Source organism: Neovison vison, chromosome 6 (genome assembly GCF_020171115.1).
Source record: "Neovison vison isolate M4711 chromosome 6, ASM_NN_V1, whole genome shotgun sequence".
Classification (NCBI taxonomy): domain Eukaryota; kingdom Metazoa; phylum Chordata; class Mammalia; order Carnivora; family Mustelidae; genus Neogale; species Neogale vison.
In genome coordinates, this window is record NC_058096.1 from 195,676,396 (window position 1) to 195,703,935 (window position 27,540).

The 27,540-nt window shown below is 41.7% G+C and overlaps 1 protein-coding gene across 4 annotated transcripts in view; it reads left to right on the forward strand.

The window, feature by feature from the left end:
* FHIT (fragile histidine triad diadenosine triphosphatase) overlaps positions 1–27,540 on the forward strand; it is a 1,399,398-nt gene that overhangs the window by 401,783 nt on the left and 970,075 nt on the right. The window lies entirely within an intron of this gene.

The window sequence follows — 27,540 nt, forward strand, 5'->3', positions numbered from 1 at the left end:
TACAGTGTTTTAATTAGCATTTTTTAAAGATTTATTTATTTATTTGAGAAAGAGAGAGAGAGGGGAGGGGAAGGACAAAAGGAGACAGAAACCCAGGTAGACTGTTAGTGGAGCCAGAGCAGGGCTCTATCTCATGACCCCGAGATCATAACCCTGAGATCATGACCCTAAGACCATGACTTGAGCTAAACCAAGAGTCAGATGCATAACCAGCTGAGTCACCCAGGTGCCCCTTATTTAGCATGTTTAAAATTTTTCTCCTCAAACCAGTACCTTCCCCTTGCTGGCTTCATCATTAGTGTCCCCATATCTTGGCTTAATAGGTCTTAAATCACTTTCCGTTTCTTTCTCTTTGAGACCCACAGAAACTCAGCTATCAAAGATATCAAAGGTTTCTTCTCTCAGTCTGCCTTCATGTGTCATTTCCACTCCACGAAATCAGGGCCCTTCCAGTTACAAAGTTGCATTAGGCTGGAGCTGGTTTCCTTCTCTTTGTCTTCCCAGTCCAGCCTATGCCCACCACTTCGTATCTGAAAGGTTCCTCTCCGATCATGTTTCCTCTGCTGTAAAGCCACCAGTGGCTCCTGGGTGCCCAGGCCCTGACGTAGGTTCCCCAGCCTAGGACACAGGGTCCTTGCAATGAAGTCACAGCTCATTCCCGGCAGCGGGGTCTCCAGCATGCCTACATCCCATCAGCTTCATCTTTTTTAAAAAATTGTAGTCCCCAGTGCACACGTTGCCCCCAAGCAGCTTTGTGTATTTGTCTATGTTTTCATAGGTGGGATACCTACTTTCCCGTTCTGAGTTTTGAAATCTTATATTCAGAATTCAAATCCTGGCTTTTTTGGTGGCTGCCAGCTATGTGACCTTGAAAAATCACAGCCTCTCTGAAACTTGGGTTCCTCATTTGTCAATGTGGACACAATGATCATGCTGCAGGGCTGTTCATGAAAAGACTGACATCACGTTCGTATCCCGGACACGCATAGGCTTGTAATTGAGGCTGTGGCTCTTATCATCCCAGACTAAAGTCCTCTGTTTTCTCTGAATACCGATTTTCATACTCATAAGGCATTTATTTTATATTGCCTTGTGCTGTGTTATACTTCAAAGGGTTGTGTCTTGGGGCGCCTGGGTGGCTCAGTCGTTAAGCATCTGCCTTCACCTCCCGAATCGGGCTCCCTCTTCAACGGGAAGCTTGCTTCTCCCTCTCCCACCCCCCCAGCTTCTGTTTCCTCTCTTGCTGTGTCCCTCTCTGCCAAATAAATAAATAAAATCTTAAAACAAAACAAAAAAAAACAGCGAAAGGTTGTGTCTTCACTAACCATACTGAAAGTTCCTTGCAGTTGGGCTTTGAGTAGAGTATTTCTTCATTCATTCGCTGGAGATTTATTGGGCGCTTTGTATGTATCTCACGGGGAGCCAGGAGTGGGGGAGACGAAAATGACAAAGACTTAGTCCCTGCCATCAAAAACCTTGCACGCCATCTAATTATCATCAACTGCTACCTACAGGTGGTTGAGATAAGCCCAGGGTGAGCCAGAAGCAGGAGCACCTGACTCAGCTCTAAATCTGGGTCGGCATTCTGGGGAGGTAACATGGGAGCCGAGGAAGGGTGGTAGGAGCTCGCCAGGAGCAGCTGGGGAGGGCGGTGCTGCGGGCCCAGCCAGGAAGAACGTTCTCGGCAGAAAGCAACGTGTTTACTGACTCGGAGGGGAGGCAGAACACGGTCTTTTGTGAACTGCAGGAACAAAATGGCTGTGACCTTGGTTCTGAAGGACCACTGTGTGAAGCAGGAGATAAAACGAGGCAGGTGAGCAAAGCCTGGATCATGAGGAGTTTTTCAATCCCTTCTACCCGGATGGTAGTTTCTGGTACAGCGCCTGCATCTGGTAGGGTTAGCGGATATGTTTGTGGCCTTGATGCACATGATTTTGTCTCAGAATGTTTATAGTCAAGGAAACCCTGTTTGGCAAGAGAATAGAGTTTCAAAATTGCTCTCCTTCATAGTTTCTAAGAAATACAAGATTTCGGGCCACATTTATAAACAAACAAATGAACAGCCTTCTGCTGCTATGTACTTCCATATCTTCCCTTACATTGATGTCCCTTCTTTCTTAAAAGTAAAACCAAGCCAGAAAATTTTCTCTCCTCCACCAGCTGAGCTGCTTTGTCCCTTCTCTTCCCCTTTCCATGTTCCCTCAGACTCTGTGGTGCTGGCTGGATTTAGCCTTTCCCCAAATCCCCTCTCCCTCTCTGCCCCCCTCTCCGTTTCTACAGAAGTCGAGAGAAACTGACTGACAGAAACAGAGCTCTTCTCAGGTGACCGTAGGTAAAGAATGATTGTCCAAGGGCGCCTGGGTGGCTCAGTGGGTAAAAGCCTCTGCCTTCAGCTCAGGTCATGGTCTCAGGGTCCTGGGATCGAGCCCCTCATCTGGCTCTCTGCTCAGCAGGGAACCTGCTTCCTCCTCTCTGCCTGCCTCTCTGCCTACTTGTAATCTCTATCAAATAAATAAATAAAATCTTTTTAAAAAAATGATTGTCCAAACACACGTGAGGAATGAACAAGCCATTCTCTGGCCACTCCCAGAGCCCTGTGTTTGGTGAGTTGAGCCCACCTCAGAAACTCACCTTTTCATTCTAAAAAAGAAATTAGTTCATTCAGGATTCTGTTTTCTGCCTCTTCCCGCCTTCATTATTTCTCCCAAACCTTGAATCATAAACTTCTAGAAAGCACTGTGAATAATTTATATCCTTTTATTACTCATTGCTTAACTCCCTTTGGGGGAAATGAAGAGAAACATTTGTCTTCTGCTGTTTACTGTCCCGTGGACTGAGACCATGTCAGCTGTAGGCAATAGGAAAGATTTATGACCACAGGAGCTGTCATTATGGAACATTTGATTGACCCATAGTTTTGATTAATCAAAATATATATTTTTTTAAAGTCAGGACCCGTGTGAATGACACCAGAATGGAAATTCAACGTTTTACCCACTTCCACTGAAACCTACTTGTTATCTATCATCTTTCTTTTCAGTGCTCAATGGTGAGCATTTTCTTCCCTGCCTATTTAATTGGTTTTCCTGTGGAGTCTTTCTCAGAATTTGTAAATTCAAATAGAGAGCTTTGATGACTTGGAGTGCAGAGTGGTACCCTGCTGTGGGGGGCATGGGAATGTAGACATGCTCAGGTTCTGTGCGGTTTGGTCTTTCTAAATGTCTTTATTCAGCTTCACAGAACCAGGGATTACAATTAGGACCAGTCTTGGGCCATCGAGATGCCTCTGGCACATTGGGTTGATCCTGCAGCAGATCTTGTTAGAATGGGTCAACTTCATTCCATCAAGTCTGGTACCATACCATCCAAGACAAAAATTGCTGTCTCACCAAAACTTCTGTAGCCCAGCAGAGTTGGATGAACTGGCCTACCCTTGACCCACTCTGCACTGCACCCTCACCCCCGACCCAAATCTATTTTTTTCAAAGCATAAATATGACCGTATCTGCTACTACCACTAACTACTCCCTGATTGAACACCCCTAAATGATTTCCCATTGTTCAGAATCCTTGCAGTGGTCCAAAAGGCCTTGCATGGTCTCCACTAACACTCTGTCCTTATCACTCTGTCCCTTGGACTCTCCATTCCAATCACACTGGCCTTTACTTAGTCCCTGTTTTCTTTCTGCTCAGTCTCACCACAGGACTCTTGCACATCTGGTTCCTGCAGCCTAGACATCTCAGCTCGAGTGTTTTTACTTTTGAGATACTTTCTCTGCCTCTCTACTCCCTAACTGGACTATTTCTTTGTTACAGGTGCTCTGGCACTAAATATCTCTCCTTATACACCTTTCAGAGGGTCCGTTATATATGTGAGGTCTTCAATCAAGATCTGCCTCCCCTGGGGTTCTTTGAGGGCAGTGTCCATCTTTGTTCTGACTCACCTCGGTATCTTTGGCCCTTGGACGATGCCTGGTTCTTAGGAAGTGCTCAGTAATATGTGTTGTATAACTGGATGAATAAATGAACTTGAGTAGAGGTTTCATCAGATCATGGGCTTTACCTTGTCTTTGAGGAACATATCTAGTTTGTAAGAAATCCAAAGGAATCTGTGCTGCAACAGCCAAGATTTAAAATGGACTCAGATTGGGAAGGCTGGAAGCAGTCTCTAGCGGCCAACTGCTTCCATTTCTTTCTGTTTAAAATGAGGGGTGCCATTGATGATAATAGTTTTGGGTGGCCATAAGAAAAGTCTCTCTAGGGCTGCTGGGAGTTTTTCTATTATTATTGGGTTTACAGCTACAGAATGTATATTTTTCTGTCCCGTTTCCTTGTTTTTCAGAGATTGTCATGTATTCCCTATTAGAATGAAGTTGTGGATACTTATTAGCAAGTTGTGTACAAATGAGTTTGGGTTGTTTCATTGAGCATCCCAGTTAATTCGCCCCCTCATCTTAATTCTATGAGCCTAGGAAATAGGAAATATCTCCCTCGGGCACAGGGATGCAACTCTTGGCATATAGTGAGGGATTTTTTTTTTTTTTTTCCTGAATATTACCTCCTTTTTCCAAGGGAGAGAAGTAAATGGTATCCACAAGGAAAAATGCATGTTTTGAGTCTGGAAGCTGCCAGGGATGGCAGAAGAGGAGAATTTTGCCAGGCATTGAAATAGTAGCTTTCGGGGAGCCTGGGTGGCTCAGTAGGTTAAAGCCTCTACCTTCAGCTCAGGTCATGATCTCAGGGTCCTGGGATCAAGCCCCGCATCGGGCTCTCTGCTCAGTGGGGAGCCTGCTTCCCTCTCTCTCTCTGCCTGCCTCTCTGCCTACTTGTATCTCTGTCAAACGAATAAATGAAATCTTAAAAAAAAAAAAAAAAAGAAATAGTAGCTTTCCTGGTCTCAGGTCGGAACATGTGTCTGTGTCTCTGGGCAGATTTGGTTTAAGACCAGAACAAATAGCTCCCCTTCCATGGGTTCTGACCTCTGGGGTGAAAAAAAGGAACTAAGCCAGTCCAACTGCAACTGCTGCGGAAGTCATTGTTCTCTCCAGCCTTCTGGGAGCCCCAAATAATTAGCTGTGCAAAGAGCAAGTTGGAAGCAGAATTCCCCTCTAGGGTTTTCCGTGTCCAGCCAAACAAAGCGAGCTGAGCTGAAGACAAATAAGGCCTGTGACGGAGAGTGAGTGCCAAGTCTCCTTTCTCCTTCCTTGCTTCTGTTCTTGTTCTCCCGATCTGAGTCCTCAGCAATCTTGTTGCTCATGATTGCCCCCCAGGCCCTCATGATATAGCCAGAGGGAGTTTTCTCTAAATAAGGAAACCGGTGGGCCACTCTTTTGGGACTTGGGAGGGCTCTGGAGGAGCTTGTTGGCCTGTGGAAAGAGATCTCATGTCCTTCTGGTTTTTCTGGTATTTTCAAAAAAGAAGCCAGAAATCTAGACTTTTGTGCAAAGTCACCCAATTTAGTATTTTGCCACATGTTTTGTTTTGCTTATAAATAATGTGCAGGCCAAACACACATGCACACACACACACACACACACACACACTTTTATACCTTTAAACTAGACCAGGACTTCATCGAGGTGCCTAGCCCCATGCAAGCTCATTATCTCTTGACTGACACTCATTGGACACTCGTACTTACTGATATTCCCTTCATATTAATAATAATAATAATAAAATACAACAATAATAATTAATGATAATAGTATTAACTTTTTAATTGAACATGTATGAAGGGCACCATGACTTTAGAAGCTACATATCTTTTTGTTCCAAATAGAAACAGAAGCCCAGATTCTAAAAGAGGTGACTAAGCCAGTTGCTCAGCTAATGAGTGGGTTCTGATCCAGGCTGCTCTGCCTCCAAAGCCAGTATTGACAATCCCGCTGCTGCCCTGCCTTCAGCTCTGCTCTGCCAGGACTGGCCAGAGGGAGCCAGGATGGGACCTCCAAGGGTCTGTCCTTGCAAAGAGGAACCCCGCAAGTCTGGTGTTCTGGTGGACTATCTTCATGCTTAGCCTGCCATTTGAAAAGGTCAATATAGTAGGAGGGCATCTTTCTTTTACTTCTTTTTCTCTCCTCTTACCTGAGCTGTGAAACTCTTCCTCCTTTCCCATTGCTATCTCTTTATGGGGAATTACCTATAGGGGGTTTTGATTAGGTGTCATGGTATCCTATTGTTTGATATCTGGAAATGATACAAAACTATCTATATTTGCATGTTTTTCTAAGACTCGGGCTCTCTGAGTTTAGGTACTTAGTGCCATTGTTTAGCTTCCCTACCTAAAAGCAGCATGGTGACTCATCATCAGTATGGGATACAGTTAACCCAGGGCTTCTAGAAGCAGTTGACTGTGTGATAGCCTGCTGGCCATGGAATACATTTTTCTTATGGTGCAGATACTTTGCTGCAGGTATTGAAGTGTTAAAGCTATGAAAAGACACAAAAGCTTGACTAATTTTATAAGGTGGGGTAGTTCTCTACGCTAGCTACCGTTTGATGGACTCCCATGTGTTAATGATTTCAGCTACTGGGAAATCCTTTTAATCAGGAGAAAGGGGCAATGGGAATGAAGAATATAGGCCTTCAGAAAAACCAAATTACATGCTCATGACCTCCTTTCTATATGAACTACTTCTCAATGTCCCTTTTGATTTTTTTCTGTTACCATCTTGGTTTGAATCCCTCTTACCCTTCAGTAAATTGTTGTCTAAAAGAGGAGGGTTTTGCAAACTGGACCATTGGTTTCAAGAAGTGGAAAGGAGCTTTTTAAGGAAATCCATAGTAATCATGATCATAGTTCCACTTACTGAAGCCTTATTTAAGGGTTTTGTGCTCATCCCCTTTCATAGTCTCCCCCCAAACTCTGTGAGATGGGCATTCTCAGTTTCAGCAGTACAGATGAGAAAATAGGCTCACAGAAGCAAAGTGACTTGCTTGAAGGCACACAGCAGTAAGGCCTGACTCTCTTTTCTAGTACCATTTGTGGATCAGAATATCTTGTAAATAATATAGCTTCTTGGGCCACTAGCTTGTGCCTTATATCTCAGCCAGGGAAGACCCTAGTATCTATATTGTTCAAAAGTTCTTGGTCACTGTAATGTGTGATTAAGACTTGGAAAATATTGCCATCTTATCTCACATCATGGGTTACCCCCCTCCCCATCTTTTGAAATAAATCAAAGTACAGATTCAGTTTGGAGATTTCAGTAGTTGTTTCCATCCCCTTCAACTCAGCCATCCCCACTTCTGCCGTGGCGGCTCCAGGAAAGACTTCTCAGAGGAGATCACATTTTGCTAGGTCCTAATTTATGGATCAGAGGGGGAGAAGGGAAGGCATTGAGGCAAAGTGATCTACAAGTAGAAGTCACAGAGCTGCCAGCAGATTGAAGTGCCTGGGGACTGTTACAAGGTCAATATGCCTGGACAGATGATGACAGATGTACCAGACGTGTTATCAACTGAGTCCAAGTGGAGACGGTCTTGGGAGGTCCCACTGGCAATACAGCAGTATTGGTTTCAGCCGTGGAGCACAGAATGCTCATGTCGTTGGCCAGTTTCCTTGACAGCCTGCTTTAGGGCAACCTTAGCTGCATACTTCTGCCTGACCACTCGCCAGAAGATGATCAGGCAGGGTGCTGACAGCTCAGATAGGGTTCCTGTCTACAAACGCCTTAAACTCAATTACGACAGAATCAGAAATGACAGTGGATAGAAAATAACTTGGCGCAACACAGTAGGTGCTGAAGCAGACGTTTGAGGTGAAATTAGGAGCTCTTAAGCTGGCTGGAGGAGTTGGCTATAAACCGGAAGTCTTTTCCCTGAGAGTGCTCCTGTAAGAACATGTGGCTTCCTGACCAAGGGGGTTCGTTCACCATCTGTGGAAAAGTAAGCACCTTTGATCATTTAGACCCGAGAACTCGTCTTTCTTTGCCAGTTCCAGGCGATCAAGTAAATATGTCCCAGGAGTTCCTTCTGGAACAATATGGATTAGATGTCTCAGTCTTCCCTGAAGTGGGGAGTGTGATGAGTCCTTGTACGATGGTGAATAAGAGGAGAGGGCCCCACAGTCAGGAGCCATTGTGCTAATGTTTTAAATCCTTTCCTCATTGCCTCAAGATGCCATGAATCACATACAATCAAGTCTTAGGAGGTGGCTGATGGATACCAAACTCATCAACTGTCACAGTGAATGGCTATTTTAAGCACAGTTTCTAGGGTACCGAGGGCTTGAATTGCCTTACATTCCACTTACGTGTTGTTGAAGAAAACCCGAGCCTGATAGTAGCAAAAGAGGTAAAAAGAAAACAAAGCAAAAAAGAGTTTATTCTGGAACCACTGCAATGGGGGAAAAGAAACCTCAGTGCATAACTGGGTTCAGGGCTGAAGGAAGTGTGGACAAGTGGGGATTTATAGTCAAGGAGCAGAGTAGGGGTCAGTGCATTGGAAATTCCTAAGAGGGTAGGGTAAGGCTTACCAAACTGACCTAATGGGATTCTCACTGAAGGCAAGCCAAGGTGGTCAGGTAGCAAGGGTGAGGAATGAGGAATTTAGTCAGATAGTAAGGGTAATGAGATCTTGAGAGTGGTTTTTTTCACCCTAAACTCATTTAGCAAGATTCTTGCTACAGCTGGGCTATGGAGACCCCACAAAAAGCCAAGGTTGAAGCCTAGAGGGATTAGAGGAGCCAGACCAAAGTTTGGTCAGGAAGAGAGTCTTTGTCATGCAGAAGACAGTCCTCATTCTGTCAGAAGGTGTGTTGTGGGATAAGAACTGATTTAGAAAAGGGGCACCTGGGAAGTTCTGTTGGTTAAGCTTCTGGCTCTTGATTTTGGCTCAGGTCATCATCTCGGGGTGGTGGGATCAAGCCCTGCCTCAGGCTCCATGCTCAGCAGAGAGTCTGCTTGAAATTCTCTCTCTCTCTCTCTCTGCACCTCCTTACCCTCCCCCCTGGCTTGCACTCATGTGCTCCTGTGCTCTCTCTCTTTCTCTCTCTCTCAAATAAATAAAAATAAATCTTTAAGAGAAAAAGAAGAAGAATAGTCATGGGGGAAGGGGAGGAATGGGGAGTTTTAGTTTGCAAAGGTGAAAAAAGTTCTGGAGCTGGATAGTTCCAGAAGGGTTGTAGTTGCATGGCAGTGTGACTGTGCTTAAAGCCAACCATCTGGATGCTTAGAAGTGGTTAAAATAGCAAATTCTATGTTCTGTGTATTTTACCACAATAAAAAAACCATTCATCCGTGATAAGATAGAGGCAACCACATCAGTAACAATGATAACAGCCATAGTTCTCGCCATTTCTACTTCGTGTCGGGTGCCATGCTAGCCACTTGGCAATGATTATCTCCTTTTCATACAGAGGACTCAAGCATTGGAGGGGTTCATGAGTTTCCGGGGGTCATACAGCAAGTAAGGGGCCGTCTCATCTGAGAGCTCTCTATCTTGGCTTATGCTCACATGAAACCACCTCATTAGATGGTCCGTTCTGTCTGAGCCCCGCCCCTTACCCCCACCAACAAACAACTGCAGTAGACAACCAAAAGGAGTCAAAAGGACCAAAAATTTACCTTGTCAAATGACAGCAACTCTGATGTATGCACAGCTCTTTTAATAGCAGAGGGGTATGCTCTGACTTCTCGCCTGCCTTTACAGTTCAACTGTTCTAATCACATAAAAGGACATCCTGTATTTATTAGAAACATGTTTAGCTGAACATTCCCCTTCCCGTTGACCCAGGAAGAACATGGTTCTTCCCCTTGTTTCTTTGACTGTGAAATGCCACCTTTCACCTAGATTCTGAGCTCATCAGATGCCAGAAAACCTCTTCCCATGTGTCCTTCGACCTGGCACATCATAGGTGCTGGATGAAATTTTTGTTGCGATGAGCTGCCAGCAACGTGGAAGGTGCCTGTGTAAGCTTTCCCGAGGATTAGGGGGTATGCCCTGGTTGTATGATGCGTTACTATCTCCTGGAATCTAAAATTCTGGAAGATACCTTAGAGGTGATTTTCAACCACTAATGATTTTTCTCCCCAGCCACAGGTGGTGATGTCTGGAGACTTTTTAGGGATCATAACCGAGAGGGGCTGTGTGTGCTACTCCTAGCTAGTCAGGAGAGGCCAGGAATGCTGGAGACATCTTTGTGTATATACCACGCCCAAAGATGCTGCTTTGGCGTAAGGATTATTTTGATGTCATTATTTTGAGAAACTGCAGACATAGGAGAAGGTCTGGAAACAGAACAGAAGTTATGTTTTGTAAAGGAGATTAACATTAGATAGGGGCCCAGACTGGGAAGAAAGCTATTGCCCGAGGCTTCTCTGCATGTTCACCCAATCTCTCCTCTTCCTCCCTTCTATAGTTGTGCTCCCCAGGATGAAACCCCAGACCTCTATACCTCTCCTTGGCTCTGGAAGGTATATGGGCCTCAATCCTCTGGCCTAAGTTTTTTTATCTTTGTGGGGCTCCCATAAGTATATATGTAATTAACATTTTTTTTCCCTTCTTCTGTTAATCTGTCTTGTATCAATTCCATTCTTAGACCAGCAACAGAACCTAGACAGATGGAAGAAAACATTTTTTTCTTTCTACACATCCTGCAATGTGTAGGACAATCCCCCACAACAAAGAATTGTCTGGCCCTAAAAGTCAGGGGTGCTGAGCTTTGAAAAACTCTGCTGTGGGGGCGCCTGGGTGGCTCAGTGGGTTAAGCCGCTGCCTTCGGCTCAGGTCATGATCTCAGGGTCCTGGGATCGAGTCCCACATCGGGCTCTCTGCTCAGCAGGGAGCCTGCTTCCCTCTCTCTCTCTCTCTGCCTGTCTCTCTGTCTACTTGTGATCTCTGTCTGTCAAATAAACAAATAAAATCTTTAAAAAAAAAAAAAGAAAAAAGAAAAACTCTGCTGTGGGGATTTAATTCACTCATTCCACAGGTGTTTATGATCCGACTCCACCCTCTGATTGAAGGCTGAGCAAGCCTGTTTGTCTGAGATCACAGAAATAGATGGTATTGATCTAGCACCAGAGCCTGGAGTCTCAGGGAGGGGTCTTCCCATGCAGGAAGGTGGCCTCTCACAGTCTATTACTGATTCACATGCCATCTTTGTGGTCACGGTGAGCAGGCCCTGCTGAGACCGATAGGACTTTGAGCCTGTGCCTGGTGCCTGGAACTGATGGAAAGGGCAGTGATCTAAGACAGCACATGCTGCAGAAAACCCCCGGGCTTGGGCTCCCTGGGCTCTTGCTGATTCTGCGGAGGCAGGGACTGTTTCCTGGGCTTCCTGGGTAGGCCACACTCCAGTGCTGGGCCAGTCCCTCTTCACTGAGCTGGAACACTATCTCAGCCACCCTGTTTTCACAGTGCCTCTAGAAACCATTATTATGGACTTTGTTGAAAGAATTATCATGTTCACACAGCTCTGTATTTGCAGTAGGCTTAGGACTCTTTTCAGATTCGAGCACTGGCGGTCTTTAATGCAATCTGCTTTCCAGCACACATCACATGCTCTCCCCCCTCCCTTTCCTCTCCCAGGCTGACTCCTTGCTGCCCTCTCATTGTGGTCTGTCTCAGTGTGCAGAGACCCTGCAGCTGAGCGTCCCAGGTGCTGTATAATTCTCAAGATGGTAGGGTTGATTGATTTTAATCAGGTGAGTGCAGTTTAATGCAAATGCTCCTTGAGCTGAGGCCCATAAACTGGGCTACTCAATATTATGGTCCCAAATATTAGTTCAATGCTCATGGCTTACATAAATGGCTTTCCTTTGGGGTTAGGTTAGGGGAAAATCAATAACAAGCAGCTGGAAATGTGGAAAGGGACTGTGTACTTACACTCCATCATGATGTACCCCTGCTCCCAACCAGCACCGCCTCACACTTATTTTTTTGTTGTTGTTTTGTTTTTTTTATGGCTCAGTTTTTTTTTTTTTTCCTTTTGTCACATTTAGGGCTTTACAGTGGTATGAAAAGCCACCCTGGCTCCTCCATCCATTAAACGGGAAATGCATATGAACAAATGGAAGGATTGCACCATATAATACAGCTGAAATACAATGTTATCATCTTCCCACTCTGAGCATTTCTCAGGATGGTTTATGTCCCAGCACTTAATTGTTTGCTATTGTTGTTGTACCAACACAATGCTATTAGCAACACAGAAGTCTCGGGCTTTCTGTTTAGATTGTCTTCATGTAGGCTAGCCAGAATTTAGATATTTGTAAACGGAATTGAACAGTGGCCTTTCTTCACAATATAAAATTCAGATAAGTGTAACCGGTCGTGGCCCAACTCTTGTTTATTAATTAAGGCTTTATAATACAGCACCATTATTGGAAGCTGCGGCTTATGCAAAGAGGAATACTAATTACATTCTGCATTTTCTGTAATAATGGGGCAGCGCTTTGGACTATGCAGTTTATCCAGACAATGCATCCAGCTTTTAATGTAGTTTATTAACAAGGAGGCTCTGAATGTTTAATGGGAGACTGATACAGCCGTGAAAGGGTGACATAAATAATATTCCTGGCCAGGCCGGGGTAGTGGCAGTATGTTGCATGCTGTTAACCTCAAGAGGTCTCCAAATAGCTTTTATGTGTGCTTGTTGACCATTTCTTGATACAAAGGAAGCCAAGTGACCGGAGAAAATCCATTTGGTAATTTCATTTTCCTATTCTCTTAACATTTCCTGAAGCTTTTAAAACAATAGACTTTTATGTTTGCATGCATTCTTTTTTTTTAGTTTTCCCCAAGAATGGTCATTTTTATCATTGTCATCATGGATTTCTTACGATGGCCATGGTGAGAATCAGAATAGGCTTACATTTTTTTTTCCTGACAAATTATTTTTTTTTAATTGAGCTGCAATTCCTTTGCTATATTAACCCCTTTTAAAGTGTACAGTTCAGGGGTGCCTGGATGGCTCAGTCGGTTGAACGTCTGACTCTTGGTTTTGGCTCAGATCATGATCTCATGGGTTGTGGGATAGAGCCCCCCCCATAGGGCTTCCTGGTTAGCAGGGTGTCTGCTTGAAAGATTCTCTCCCTCTGCCTACCCCCACTAACTCACTTTCTCTCTCTCTAAAATAGATAAATAAGTCTTAAAAATATGTGTGTGTGTGTGTGTGTGTGTATGTGTGTGTGTGTGTGTATAATTCAGTGGCAATAGTATATTCACCAACTTATGGGACCATAAACCACTTTCTAATTTCAGAACATTGTCATCACCCCACAAAGAGACCCTGTACCCATTAGTACTCATTACCCATATTCCCCTCCTAGCCTGTGGCAACCACTAATCTACTTCTGTTGCTATGGATTTGCCTGCTCTGGACATTTCGTATAAATGGAATCAGACACTATGTCATCTTTTGTGACTGGCTTCTTTCACCAAGCACAGTGTTTTCAAGGTTCATCCATCATGTAGCATGGGTCAATGCCCCATTACTTTTTATTGCTCAGTCGTATTATATGGATATACTTCATTTTGTTTATCCATTCATCAGTAGGTGGACACTTATATTGCTTCCCCTTTTTGGCTCTGAGGAGTAATGCCACTGTGAACATTTGTATGCAAAATTTTGTGTATATGTGTGTATATATATATATATATATATGTATATATATTTCTCTCTGGGGCATATACTTAGAAGAAGGATTGCTAGGCCATATGGTAACTGTGTGTAAGTTTTTGAGGAATTGCTGTACTGTTTTCCAAAGCACCATTTTACATTACTGTCAACAGTGAATGAGGCTTCAGATTTGTCCACATGGGTAATGAGTTGTATCTCATTGTAGAATTGATTTGCATTTCTCTATTGATTAATGATATTAAACACCTTTCCCTGTGCTTATTGACCATATGTACATCTTCTCTGTGGGGCTACCATTTTTAACCCCTGTTTTATAAATGAGAAAACAAAGGCACTGAAAAGAAATGAGATTTTACCAGTTTTACTGCATGAGGTTATATATTTAAGTTTTCTAACTCAGTGATATAAAAGCTTGGAGGTTCATCCCCTAAGAATGAAATAAACTATAAGCTACTTGCATTTAGGTATGACTCTTTTTTATTTGTAAGTGACAGAATCTCAGTTCTAATTGTAGCATAATGAAAGGGGATTTTGGCTTACCTATCTCAAAACTTAAGGGTTATTTTGCCTTCAGGAATAGATGGATTTAACTGCTCAAAGATGACATCAGACTCTATTTCTCTCATCTCTTAGTACTGTCTCCATCAGGTTGATGTCATGTATAGAGAGGATCTCTTTTTTTGTGGTAGTTAGATGGCCACCAGATGCTAGCAGGATTTATCTTTAGCTCCTCTTTCTCAAGAGTTCCAATCCCAAATTTCAGAAGTGAGTAGCATTGGAGTGACTTGAATCAATGATTGGCTCCCTGAATCATTTGTCAAAAGAAATACACTGACTGGTCACTTGCCCACTCTCCGTGTAAGGAATGATGTTAGCTCCATCCACACCATCTGGCTTCAGAGTTGGGAAAAGAAGGTGTCCCCTAGAGGAAAATCAGATTGCTGGCACTACCACAATGAGAAACGTATGTGGTGGCAAGCCCAACTCACAGACGTCACTATGCTACTCAGTCTTTTGCCTGGGCCTTGATTTACCACTTACCAGCTTCTTGTTGTCTATGGATTTACCTTAAAGGCCCAGAGTCTCTGAAAAGTCATGTTTGGTGGCTTACAACTAAAGGATCAATCAACCAACCCACATTTATTTTTACAGTATGGAGGGTTTGTTCTAATAAATGCTAGCAAGTTTGCTTATAGTTGAAGGTGAGTGGCTTTTCGCTGTAATTTTGTGTCTGAATTGTTCCAGATTGCTTTGGTTCTGTGTTTGAGAAATGAAACCGTCCCTTGAATAGAAATAGAAATATAGCCATTTATTTATTTATTTAAATTTAGCAAGCCCTGTGAAGCCGTTTACTCTTTTTATATTTCAGTATGTTTTACAAGGCACAACAAAAGCAGCCTCATCACATAGTAAATCTTTCACACAGGATTAAAATTTAATGGATAAGATCATTAAAGTAGAAATATTTTTTCTTCCTTAGTTCTTACTTAACTCTTCCATATCTGATACCTGGCTTTCCCCCATTCTAAGTCATCCACCTTCTAAGACACACAGAAGTTGAGAAGTGGCAGAAGCTATGTATTGTTTTCTCTTATTTGACCCATAAAATTGGTGTGTATTTAATCCACATAATAGCATTTTCCATCTGCATACCAATTCTGTTTCTTAGACAAGATCTAGCTGGGCTGTTGTTAAGGAGATTGCTAAAGTTGCATTCGGACTCAACAGAAAAGAATGCTGTGATCAATGAATGATGTCTGTCACAGGCCCAGGATGTAAAAGAGAAGGTGCTTGGATCCTATGATTTTCCTCCCTGCTTACATTTTGAACGTAAGTTCTGACACTGAATGTTTGCAGGATTAGGACAAGTTGCCTTGATGATTCAGATCAACAGATGGCTTCTTCTTTCACTGCCCGGATAAACTGTTTTGCCTTGCCTTTGCAGCTAAGTGTTTGAATCCTCAAGATTGCCTTAAGTGTGGAGATTTGACTTTGACTTACTATTTTGATCTAGAAGTGCACCAAGTATAAGCATAAAAAATTGCTAGCTCTACAGGATTAAGCAAATGGAGTGTTTATTCAACCAAAGTATGCATCTAACGTCAATAGGTGTATAACACTCCACTAAGTCCTTAGAGCATGTGAAGGTGATAGGAGACAGCATCCTGACCTTTAGAGATTTAGAATCTAGGTGTTGGAGGAGGAGCTGGAAGATTCAGAAAGGGAGCTCAAAGTGTACAGAGAAGAGGTGTGGGAGGGCACCTGGGTGGCTCAGTTGATTAAGCAACTGCCTTCAGCTCAGGTTATGATCCCGGAGTTCTGGGATTGAGACCTGCATCCGGCTCCCAGCTCCATGGGGAGTCTGCTTCTCCCTCTGACCTTCTTGCCTCTCATTCTTTCTCTCTCTCAAATAAATACATAAAATCTTAAAAAGAAGAAGAAGAAGGGCTGAGGAAGTAAAACACTTTGATAATGAGCAATGAAGAGTAGAGTGGTCCAGGGAAGATTGTGTGGAAAATGTATTTTCTTTTTATTTTACTTCTTTATTTACTTTTTGAGCAAAGTCTTGAAGGATATGTGAGCATGGGCTGGCAGAAATGACAGATGGTTGAAAAGGGTAAAAGTTCCTGGCTGAAGGATGGCATAACTCAGAGGCCTCAGTGTACTAGCCCACTTGATGTCTATTATATGAGAACATAGAAATAGATTATATTGGAAAAATGAAAGATTCATGCATAAATTAGAAAATAGCTGAGAATCTGGAGATTTCACATAAAATGGAGGCTTTCTTGCTTACCTAATAGAACTGGATGATATGACAACATTGAACCACACCTCCTAGTTGGCCACAAATGGCCGAGTGAATTCCGTTGCCATAGTAGACAGAGCTTGCCAGTGCCTTCCTCTCCCTGAGTACTCCTGAGACAGAGGTATTACCTAGGTCAGTTACTACCTAGTATCCCGCATGCCCTATTGAGACTATTTCTTTATATCTATGTCTTCAAGCAAAGTTTAGAAAATGAAAAATAAATTTTGAGAATTCTCTTACAAAAAAGGGTGGAGGCAGGGAGATAGCGCGTTTCATATGTAGTCAAGTGTGCTGGTATCTGTTGTTCTTATAAGAACATTTATTTGCCCTCTGTCCCAGTGCAATAGGCATGTGAGTTTGCGCTTCTCCCGGGATTCTCCAAAAGGAGCAAGTAGAGTTTAGTGAGAAGAGTATAGAGAAGGGCAGAGAACTCCTGTCTTCCTGGAATAGAAAGCAGTGTGTGTGTGTGTGTGTGTGTGTGTGTGTGTGTGTCTGTTTAAAGGTTTATTTGTTTATTTGAGAGAGAGAGAACAGGGAGGGACAAAGGGAGAGGAAGAGAATCTCAAGCAGACTATCCACTAAACAGGGAGCCTAACATGGGGCTTAATTCCATGATTCCTGAGATCATGACCTGAGCCAAAAAAGAGTCAGACTCTTAGCTGAATGAGCCACCCAGCTGCCCCAGAAACCATTGTTTTTTGTTTTTTTTATATAATTTTTTTAAGATTTTATTTATTTGACAGAGAGAGCCACAGTGAGAGAGGGAACACAAGCTGGGAGAGTGGGAGAAGGAAAATCAGGCTGCCTACTGAGGAGGGAGCTCAATGTGGGGCTCGATCCCAGGACCCTGGGATCATGACCTGAGCTAATGGCAGACACTTAACGAATGAACTATCCAGGCACCCTGGAAACCATTGTTTTAACCATATTTTATCTGCAAAGATGTGAGAAAAATGCTGAAACGGCAAACTGAAGAATTTAGTTCTGACCTGTCTGAGAAGTTGGACGTTGGGTATTGAGGGTCAGAATTATGGTTCATGGAAGTGTTAATGAATATTTGAAAAAAAGAAGTTAATGAATTTGCCAAAAATGAAGTGACTAGAGTAATTGTCCCTATTTTTTTTTTTTTGAAAGGGTTACTGGAGTCAAAGATATAGTCAAGTTTAAGAAGTAGTGCGTTTCAGCAATGTATATGTATCTTGAGGTATTTTTGTGGTCAAGACCTAGAAATATGACATGGTTGGTAGCACAACCATGAATTTAGAACTGGTGGGAGAATTTTTAAATTATCTAGGATAGATAGAATTCTAAAAGCTTGCCACAAGGTTTAAGCTCTGTTATGGAAAACAAAATTGAGGTTTCCCTATTTGGTTTATAGATGTAATGTGCTCCTTTTTATTAATCAAATGACTTGATCCAGGCTTCAATTTATAAAATCCATTTGGATAATATTCTAGTAATAGAGGAAATGTTTTTTGATTTCCTGGATGAGCTTTATTTTCTGAAATCACATAGTAAATTATCTTTGCTTTCCTGTGATGGGGCTCCTGCCTCATTGACATTTTATATGATACAGTTTTCTGACCATCCCAACATACGACAGCATCACAGTAGAGTCACTATCTGCCTCAATTGCTGTTAGCTGGATTAGTCTTATCGTAATTACGTCTTTGACATAGCTGCTCTGGCTTTTCTATCTCTTTCTTGTTTATCTCCGTTAAAATATATAAAAATGTATTAACAGTTCGATACCCTGGATTCTCTGGAGGGCTGAGCCCTATATTAAATTGTAGTTTCCTAAATATAGGGAGAGAGTAGAGGGACTTGGAACATTTCTGGTGCTGAGTTTTTATTATATTGTGAGCTTTCCTTCAGCACTTTAAGAATCCATCTTTCTCAATATGGGTGGAAGTGGGGAAACTTAAAGGAAATTGTTTTCTGCATTCTCTGTAATGGTTTTTATTTAAGAATGATAAAGCAATACTTGCTAAGCCCAGACCAGTTCTGCAGCAGACAGTGCTGGAAATCCCAGAGGAAATGGAAGGATGTTTCCGTGTTGGGAGGAAATAAACTTCACAATGTTATTTGGTATATAAAGTTATTATAAGTATATTGAAGACGGTTTGCCTAGTGTAAAAAGGACTCAACGTGGAGTTGGTCTAGCCATGATTAACCCTTCTACGTCTGGTTGCTTCTACTCTGAAACAATTTAGTGACACGATTAAGAGGACAAAGACAGACTGCATGGGGTTCAAGGCCTCACTCCACTTCTTATGCAGGTCAGTTAACCTTCTAGCATCTCCTTTTCTTCCTATACAAAATGGGTACAATAGTACTACCTACCTCATATGCTTTGGATTAGTTGCCATCTTTCTGATGCTCAGAGTGCCGTACAATGGAAGGCTCAATCTACTGCGGCTGTTATCATTGTATTCCTTATTAAGGTCTCAGCTGGTTTAGGGAGAGAGATTTCAACTTGAAGTGAATACATCTGGATTTTCGGCCACAGAGCTTTGGAACTTGGAAAAGTCAACTCACTTCTTTGTCCACACTTTCTCCACTGAAAACTGACTGAAATTTCCTTACTAGCCATCCAGTTCTGGGAACAAAGTGAGTTAGTGAATGCACAAGTTTCAGACATCTGGAGAAATGTTCCCCAGATCAAATTGCTCTACAGATTTAGTCTTTTCAAAGCTACTTTTATTGTGTTTTTTCCTATAGGCAAACAGGGAAAGGGTAGTTTTGAAAATTATATTATTGCTTCATTAATTTCTAATTCTCAGATGGAAAGTAATAGGCTTCATATCTGGATTTCTAACTCAGTGCCATTGACTCCCTTCATCAATCACCTCGTTACCAAGGCAGTTTTAGAGAGTTGAAAATACCTTTTCAGTCATCAGATCAGCCTTGAGTGATGAGACTTCTCTTTGTTGGGTTAAAAGGGGAGACCAAACTTTTGTTGTCAGCTCCCTGGCCAGAACAGGGAGTGTCACTGGCTGGTGATAGATTTGGGGTTATTTATTTTTGGATGTTTTGCATATATGCTTGCCTAATATTTGTTAGAAAGTGTTACCAAGCATTCTTTGGTTCTTACTTTCCAGTGCTGCTTCTTGCCTGCTAACTCTGGGACCTAAGGAAAATTACTTTATGTTGGTGAGCCTCACCCTCAGTATCATTATCTATAAAATGGAGTTCTCATGGTGTGAGGTAGAGCATTAGAGCATGTGAAGTACTTCCAAGTTAATGCATGTTAAATGCCAACATAATGCCTGGCATATACTAAGTACTAAATAGCTGTTGTTACTATTAGTAGTAGTAGTGTATCAGTTAATAATAGTATTACTAATCAGTTAACAATAATAGTGCTACTTCCTGAAATAGGAGAATATTGAGTATATTCCTAAAGTAGGGGGGAAAAAAAGACCAAACGCATAAGCTTAAAAGAAAGGTTCTAAAACTATTGGTCATATACCTAGATTTTATATATTGGGGACTATTTAATAACTTGTATATATCCAAATTACAGGGAGCTATCTCTGTTGGTGATTCAAAAGATGACATGGGATAACTGGGCATTCACAAACAAAAGAATAAAGTTGGACCCCATACCTCGCACCATGTACAAAAATTAATTCACAATGGGTTAAAGACCTAAATGGGAGATGTAATACTATAAAACTCTTAGACAAAAACATAAGCATAAACCTTTCTTAGATATGATACCAAAAGTACAGCAACATAAGAAAAAATAGGCATATTGGACATCACCAAAATTTAAAACTCTCATGCTCCAAGTGACATCATCAAGGAAATAAAAAGACAACTCACAGAATGGAAATTTTTTCTTGCAAATCATACATCTGCTGAGGGACTTATTTCTAAAATATGTAAAGAATTCCTACAGTTCAATAGCAACAGGACAAATAGCCCAATTAAAAAGGGGCAAAGGATCTGAAGAGCATTTGCTTAAAGAAGGCATACAAAAGGAAATGAGCCCATGAAAAGACTCTCAGCACCATTAGCCATCAGGGAAATGTAAGTCATACCACAATGAGAAAGAAACCTCCTCAGATAGATGCACTAGGATGGCTGTAATCAAAAGAGAGATAACAAGGATTAGTGAGCATATGCTGAAACTGGAACTCTCATACACTGTTAGTAGGAAGTAAAATGGTGTGGTTGCTTTGGAAAGCAGCTGGAAGCTTCTTAAAATGTTTAGCATAAATATGACTCAGCAATACTACTCTTAGGTACCTATCCATGGGAAATGAAAGCACATGTGCCACAAAAACTTGTCCACAAATGTTCGCAGCCGCGTTGTTCATAACAGCCCCAAAGTGGAAATAACCCAAATGTCCATTTATTGATGAATGGTTAAATAAAATGTATATTCGCACAATGGGATATCAGTCAGCAATAAAAAGAAATGAAGTACTGATAACGTGTTACATGGTAGACGAATCTTGAAAACATTATGCTAAATGAAGAAGCCCATTGCAGAAGACCACATATTGTCTGATTCCATTAATACGAAATCTCTAGAATAAACAAATGTATAGAGACAGAAAAATAGTTTAGTGGTTGCTTAGGGGTGGGGGCTGGGAGGAAATGAGTAGTAATGCTAATGGGGAGGCGGTTTCTTTATGGGGTGATGAAATGTTTTAACATTGATAGTGGTGATGGTCGCACAACTTTGTGAACATACTTCAAACCATTGAATTGTATCCTTTAAGTGAGTTAATTGAATGGTGTGTGAATTATATCTGCAAAAAAAAAAAAAATCTATTCTAAAAACAAACAGAAAAGAGTTGCCACAGAACTTGTTTGCTGTGGAACAAACTTGAAGTATCCTGGAATAAGTGCTTCACTGGTTGCTACCATGTCAGTTCTGCGAGGACTGAAACGAAGTTAGACATCCTGTGCCTGGAAATAGAGGCACACAAGAAAGTATTAGTTAAGGTTTGTGACTGTGCTGGTGGTTGCTAGTACTACTTCAGGTTCCCTAAATCTCTGGAAGAACGAGTAGGACTCAGAAGTTACTATACTCATGAGTATGTTTCACTACAGTGACAGGGTATGAAGTAAATCAGCATAAGGAAAAGGTGCGTGGTATGGAATGAGGCACAAACTTCTGAGAGCCACACAGGATGTCCTGAATGTCTCCAACAATGAGCTGCATTACCTTGGGTACCAAGGAAGCTCATTAGACGCAGTGCATAAAGTTTGTACTGGGGGTTGGTCTACCTAACACCTCCCCAGATTCTAGACTCTTATGAGCTAAAGAGGCATTCAGCATAAATCACATTAGTTGTACAAACAAAGCACGGTAGTGGGTAATCCCATCACTCAGGAGAGTTTTGTATCAGTGTCGGAAACTGTTTACCAGCCCAAATTCCCAGATGCCAGCCAAACACCAATGTAACAAGCAGGGCTTTCTAAGGCTAGGCTGCACAGTGAATAGAAGGAAGCCAGGTTCTAAATTTCCATGTGATCTGTAACAAGCCTATATCTGCAAAAAGTACTGGGAAGAGGAATCAGTGTGCCCTCGGAAGAGTGTGGCCTTGGCACACAATTGCCAACTCAATGCTTGGTCATCTCTAATGAGAAGAACAGTCTAGAGGTTAGGCTGTGTTTTCAACTCATTTTTCTTCCTGGATGCCCACAACAGATGAATTAAAGCCTGAGAGTGATGGTCCTTAACCAGGGTGATTTTGTCCCCCAGAAGATGTTGGTTATGTCTAGAGACATTTTCAGTTGTTACAGCTGGGGTGGGGGTGCTACCCGCATCTGTGGGGTGGAAGCTAGGGATGCTTCTCAACGTCTTACAATGAACAGAACCACCTTTCACAACAAAGAATTACGTGGGTCACAATGTCAACAGTGCCAATGTTGAAAGCCCTGCCTCAGAATATTTATAATGGACAGCCTATAGAGCCTAAGATAGTTATCCATTAACTTATAGGATGGAGTAAGACAAGGGAGGTAATTGGGCTTGCCACCTTTTATACCCACCCCACCCCACTTTCCCTTTTCTTATTTCTTGAGATCAGTGTCCTGAAGATTATAAATTCTTTTTCTATTCTGTGTCTACTGATAAAGGACTCTGGATGGAGGAAAGAAGGCAATTCCTTCTCTCAGGATGGTGGCTTTGATTTTAGGGTTTCAGATCTGTTGCCATAGATGCATTGCCCAGTCACTGACTCTGAAGGAATGTGTGAGGTTAGAAATACCAGCCTTCGTGTTTTCATGTTGAATTCCTAAAAGCTGAGAGTCATTCCTCACCATGTCATCTACGAGCTCTTCCTATTTACCTCCGCTGTTTATGGCCTCATTTCCTTCCTTGTCTTTTCATAATATCTTTCCAAGTGGAAGCTAATGTGAATTTTGGTGCTTTCCAACTCCTCGCTGGTATGTCTAACACCATGAGATTGAATTAATTTGAACTATTAAGCATGAAGTACATATTATCATGGAGCTCATTCCAGATGTATTATTGTTAGCTTAATTGTTATGGCTAATCATTGATTGTGGTTTTTCTGGGTTTTGAAATAATAATAATAATAATAATAATAATACTCTTTATTATAGTGCCTTTCGTTTGAGGATCTTAAAAAGCCTGCATCCTGGAACCACTTATTGTAAAATTGTCATTATCTGTGTATTCTCATTTGGCAAAGTTTGAGGAGGAATATGCCAGTGTATGATTTAAAAAGCCAAGAAAAATTTATATTCATGAATCATGCTTTTTTTTTTTCCAATTTACCAGCATAGAGAAATAGGAAGGGGAATTTTAGCCCACTGGGATATTATTTCCAGAGAGCAATCCTATGGCTTTTATAACAATTTTATGGCCTTTATGTTCACTTCATATCAGCTCTGACTTGCTAGGTTTTAATTTTAAATGGTTCTCAGATTCTTTGAGGGTTGTGTTTTGCTTTGTTTGGCCATTTAAGGATGCCTGTGTGTGTGTGTGTGTGTGTGTGTGTGTATTTTAGGCCTTAAAAGAGATAAAGGTTCTTTGGATACTCCTCATCACTTACATCACATTTTGAAAAGTTCAAAATGAGTGAGAAACACAGTGCAATCTGTCTGTACTTAAATATATATTTACATACATAGAACATCGGCCATGGGAAAGAGGAAGACAGTGGAAGTATAGTTTGGTCTCTTGATAATCCAAATACTTAAATACTGAAGGAGACGGGGGAAGTTCAGGTGGTTCCCAGCCTACCTATTGTAGTCTGGATGAACACTCTGGAGGTCTAACCTTTTTTATCAGTTGAAATTAATTGCTCCCATAAAGCAATTGCTTCGACATAACAATTATGACAGATTTCTAATGGAATCCTGATGAGTTTTGTTAAATTGACACTTAACCCTAAAGACGGGAAGCATCTTCTTGTGCTACCACACCTCCTCCCAGCAGTAGTTCAGGCAGCTTGGTTTTCCCCAGAAGAGTTTCAGTTTGGCTTCAGTGATACATGGAGAGTTTCCACCATCTGTCTGCTGCTGTCAAGGGACCCAAGAGAAGTGAGTTGCTGGACTGTCACTACATGGCTTCTTATTGTTGTCCCTTTCCATGGGAGAAGTGAGGCCAGGGACTCATGCCATGCATAAGGAAGACTCTTCTTGTTAGCATGCATTCCTCTGAAGGCGGGGAGGCCACAGTGAGAAAAAAGGGTAAAAGGTTCTCTTCTGTGGTGACACATTAGAATCCCTTTTGGAATTTTAAAACCCCTCTGGTGCCTGGGTCCCACCTTCAGAGAGATTCTAACTGGTCTGGGAAAGAGCCTGACCCCCAAAAGGTTTAAGTTTCCCAGGTGATTCTAATTGTTAGCCACATTGTGCTCTGCTTGGTGTCTAGCTTTTAACAGAACTATTATTCAAAATACATAACAACTGGTACAGTCCTATGTTCTTGCTCTCTACCAGGCATTGTGCTGAATGCTTTACAGGTATCAGTCTGTTTGATTGTCCCAATAGGCACATCACTGAAGATTCATGAACTCATAATTCACTTATTTGATGAACATTTGGGGGGCACAGGTACTGGGCCAGGCAATGTGTTGGCTGTTAGGGAATATTTTCAAGGAATATTTTCAGGGTTGATGACATCTGGAGTGACACTGAAAGGCTGAGGAGGAGTTAGCTGGGCAAAAGGGGAGGAAAGCTACCACAGGCAGGGACGATGGCTTTTGAAAATGTATTGAGATGGAAGATGGCCGTTCAAGGAATGAAAGAAAACCAGTACTACTGGAGCAAAGGAAGCCAACAGAAGCATGATACAAGATGAGACATAGAGATGGACAGATCCTCCTTGGCAAGGGTTATAGGTTTGGTAAAGGCTTTTGGTCTTTGTTCTGAAACCAGATGCAAGCTCTAGTCATTTACTTTCCCTAGAAGATTTCTGGTCACAGTAGGGGAAACAGGTAAAAGGAAAGCAAAAGTGGGCGCACTGTCATGAGTTGGGTGGCTCTTTCTCTAGACCGGGACAGAATGAGGATGATTTGGACTAAGGCAGTGAAGGGAGAGAGGTGAGCATACCTGAATGATACTTAGATGGTAAAACCTTTAGGGTTTGAAGATGGATTCCAACAGCAGAAGAGGAAAATGGCTGCCATCTCCTATGTTACTATTACTTACTCTATTATTACCTCAGATGTTCACATGACCCCATGAGAATTAGAGTAGTGCATCTCAGGCTTTCATGAGGATGGGGAATCACCTGAGGATCTTGTTAAAATGCAGATTCTGATGAGGCAGTTTTGCAGTGGGACCTGTGATTGTGCCTCCTGAGCTCTAAATGCTGCTGTTGCTGCTGTCTGGAGTGGTCCATAAGCCATACTTAGACAATCACGGGCTTAGAGGTGTAGCATAACTTACTCAGGTCGTGGTGGAGTGGAGCCTGTGCTTTTAACCATGTCTGTCTGCCTCCAAAGCCTATGAGCTTACTCACAAACTCTATGGCTTCTGAAAGACGGATCTTTTGGTGTAAAAAGTCAGTTGGAGACAACCTGGGAAGGTTGTATAGCAGCTAAGAGATGGGGATTTTTATCTGTAGGCAGTTGGCAGCCATTGAAAATATGTAAGCAGAAAAGGATCCAGTCAGCTTATATTACAGTTTATGGATGTATTTCCTTGAGTATGTTGTTTGTTCTTTTTGGATAGAATAGACTGCTTGGGTCAAACTGAAATGCAGTTAAAACAAAACAAAACAAAACTGGAGGGTATTATGCTTAGCGAAATAAGTCAATCAGAGAAAGACAACTATCGTATGATCATATGCATTTATCATATTCAGAGGGGCTCTGAGAAGTCCTGCAGTAAAAGAAGTGTTTAACTTGTATAACTCAGTGGTTTTCCAAACTAAAATGACCTAAAGACTAAAGACTAAAATGACGTAAGAATTGCACTCAGTTCTTTTCTTAATTCTAATTCTTGACATTCCATTAAACAGTTTTTCTGTCTGGTGGAGTTTATGAGACGCTGGTCTATACTCACAAAGACCTACGGTCTTTGAAGCATCAATATCACTTGCCTGGGCCTGTGTACTTTTTTAGTGGCTAGAAGATTTGCTGTTCTTGAAATCTAGGACAGCAGAATAGCCTAGTTTTTATTTGCTCTTACTTAAGCCCAGTGCTCTTACAATAGTTAAGACTATGTCATGAGTTAGTTGGAAGGAAAAATCACTGACTTATCTGCATGTTTCCCTGTGGTCTGGAAGAGGTGAGTTGTGCTTTTCAATTTCTTTTCTTTGTTTCTGTGTGTTTGGTTCTATTTTGGTAGCCATAGGCTCTTCCTCCCTACTCTGTTTCATGTAAAAGATCCCAAGAATAGGATCATTGCCAGCTATGACATTTACATTGAGTCATTTTTTTTTAATGTTAAGTACATCACATGAAACTTGAATGGTTTTTAAAAATCGGAGCTAATTTGGTAATTTGAAAGTAAATTAAGTTTATCTTTTGCCTGAAGGATCTGAGGGTCTCACATAAGATGAAAAACAAAAACCCTTTTTAAAAAAATCGACTGTGTGTATAGTTAGCATTCATATGAAACCAGAAAATTCTGGATTTCAAGATGTTGGTGGAATAACATGCAAGGTAAGATCTAATACCCTACTAAGAATGAAAACAAATGTGATAATAGAGGAGGATAGAAAGTTGTATTTAAGAAAAAAATTATTGAGTATTTAGAAGATGAATTTGTAGGTACTGAATAGCCTGTCTAAATGATATGAGAGTTTCCTCAGTCGGTGTGTCTGTTGTCTTCAACTTTCACGGAATTGGCTTCTTGTAGACAGTGTTGTAATCTTAGCCTGGAAAATGTCTTCACATTTTGATGGGCATCAGAACTGGCTATGAAGCTCCTTGAAAAATACATATGAAGCTCCTTGAAAATACATCTGCCTAAGAGACTCTGATTAGGCAGGTCTAGCATGGCATACAGAAATCTGTATTTTCAACCCCAAGACATTTAATTCTGAGACACAATGAAGTTAGAGCTGCTCCTGAAAGAATACTCTTTCAGGTTCTGTTATCCCAAGATTCACACTGACAATTAGTTAAAAATTCCAAGCTGCAGTCTCCAACAATTCTATATGTTGGTGCAACATGGACAGAACCTAACCTGCATTGCTATTCCAGTTGCCCTGTCCCATCCTTAGATACGCTCCTCTAGTGAATCAAAGAAGGAGTATTTTTAACAAGCATTCTACATGATTCTGATGCAAGTGATTCAGGAATCATAGTTTGAGAATCACTGCTCTAGAAACTTGATTTCGAATAGATAGGTTCCATGGATGATCTATTAAATGTGAGGTCATAGGCTACCCACTCAGATAAAGGCCCAGGCTGATGAGTTTAGGTTGATGATAGGTTCCTTACCAGTGACATTCCATGGCCATGCAGACTTGCACACTCCCAAGCTGCAGACAGACCATAGTCTCCAAATATCTTCTTGTACATCTCTGCTGTAGATGTTATAGCATTCCTTGTACTGCTGCTGGACCTGGAGCCAAAAGCACGGGATCGTTGCCTATGAATAAGTTGAATAGGTCCTCTCAGCTTTGACTCCATTGCTGCTGCACACATGAATTTGATCCTGAGCGGGGACTGAGTGGTTTATAATGCTTAGGACAGAATAGAGA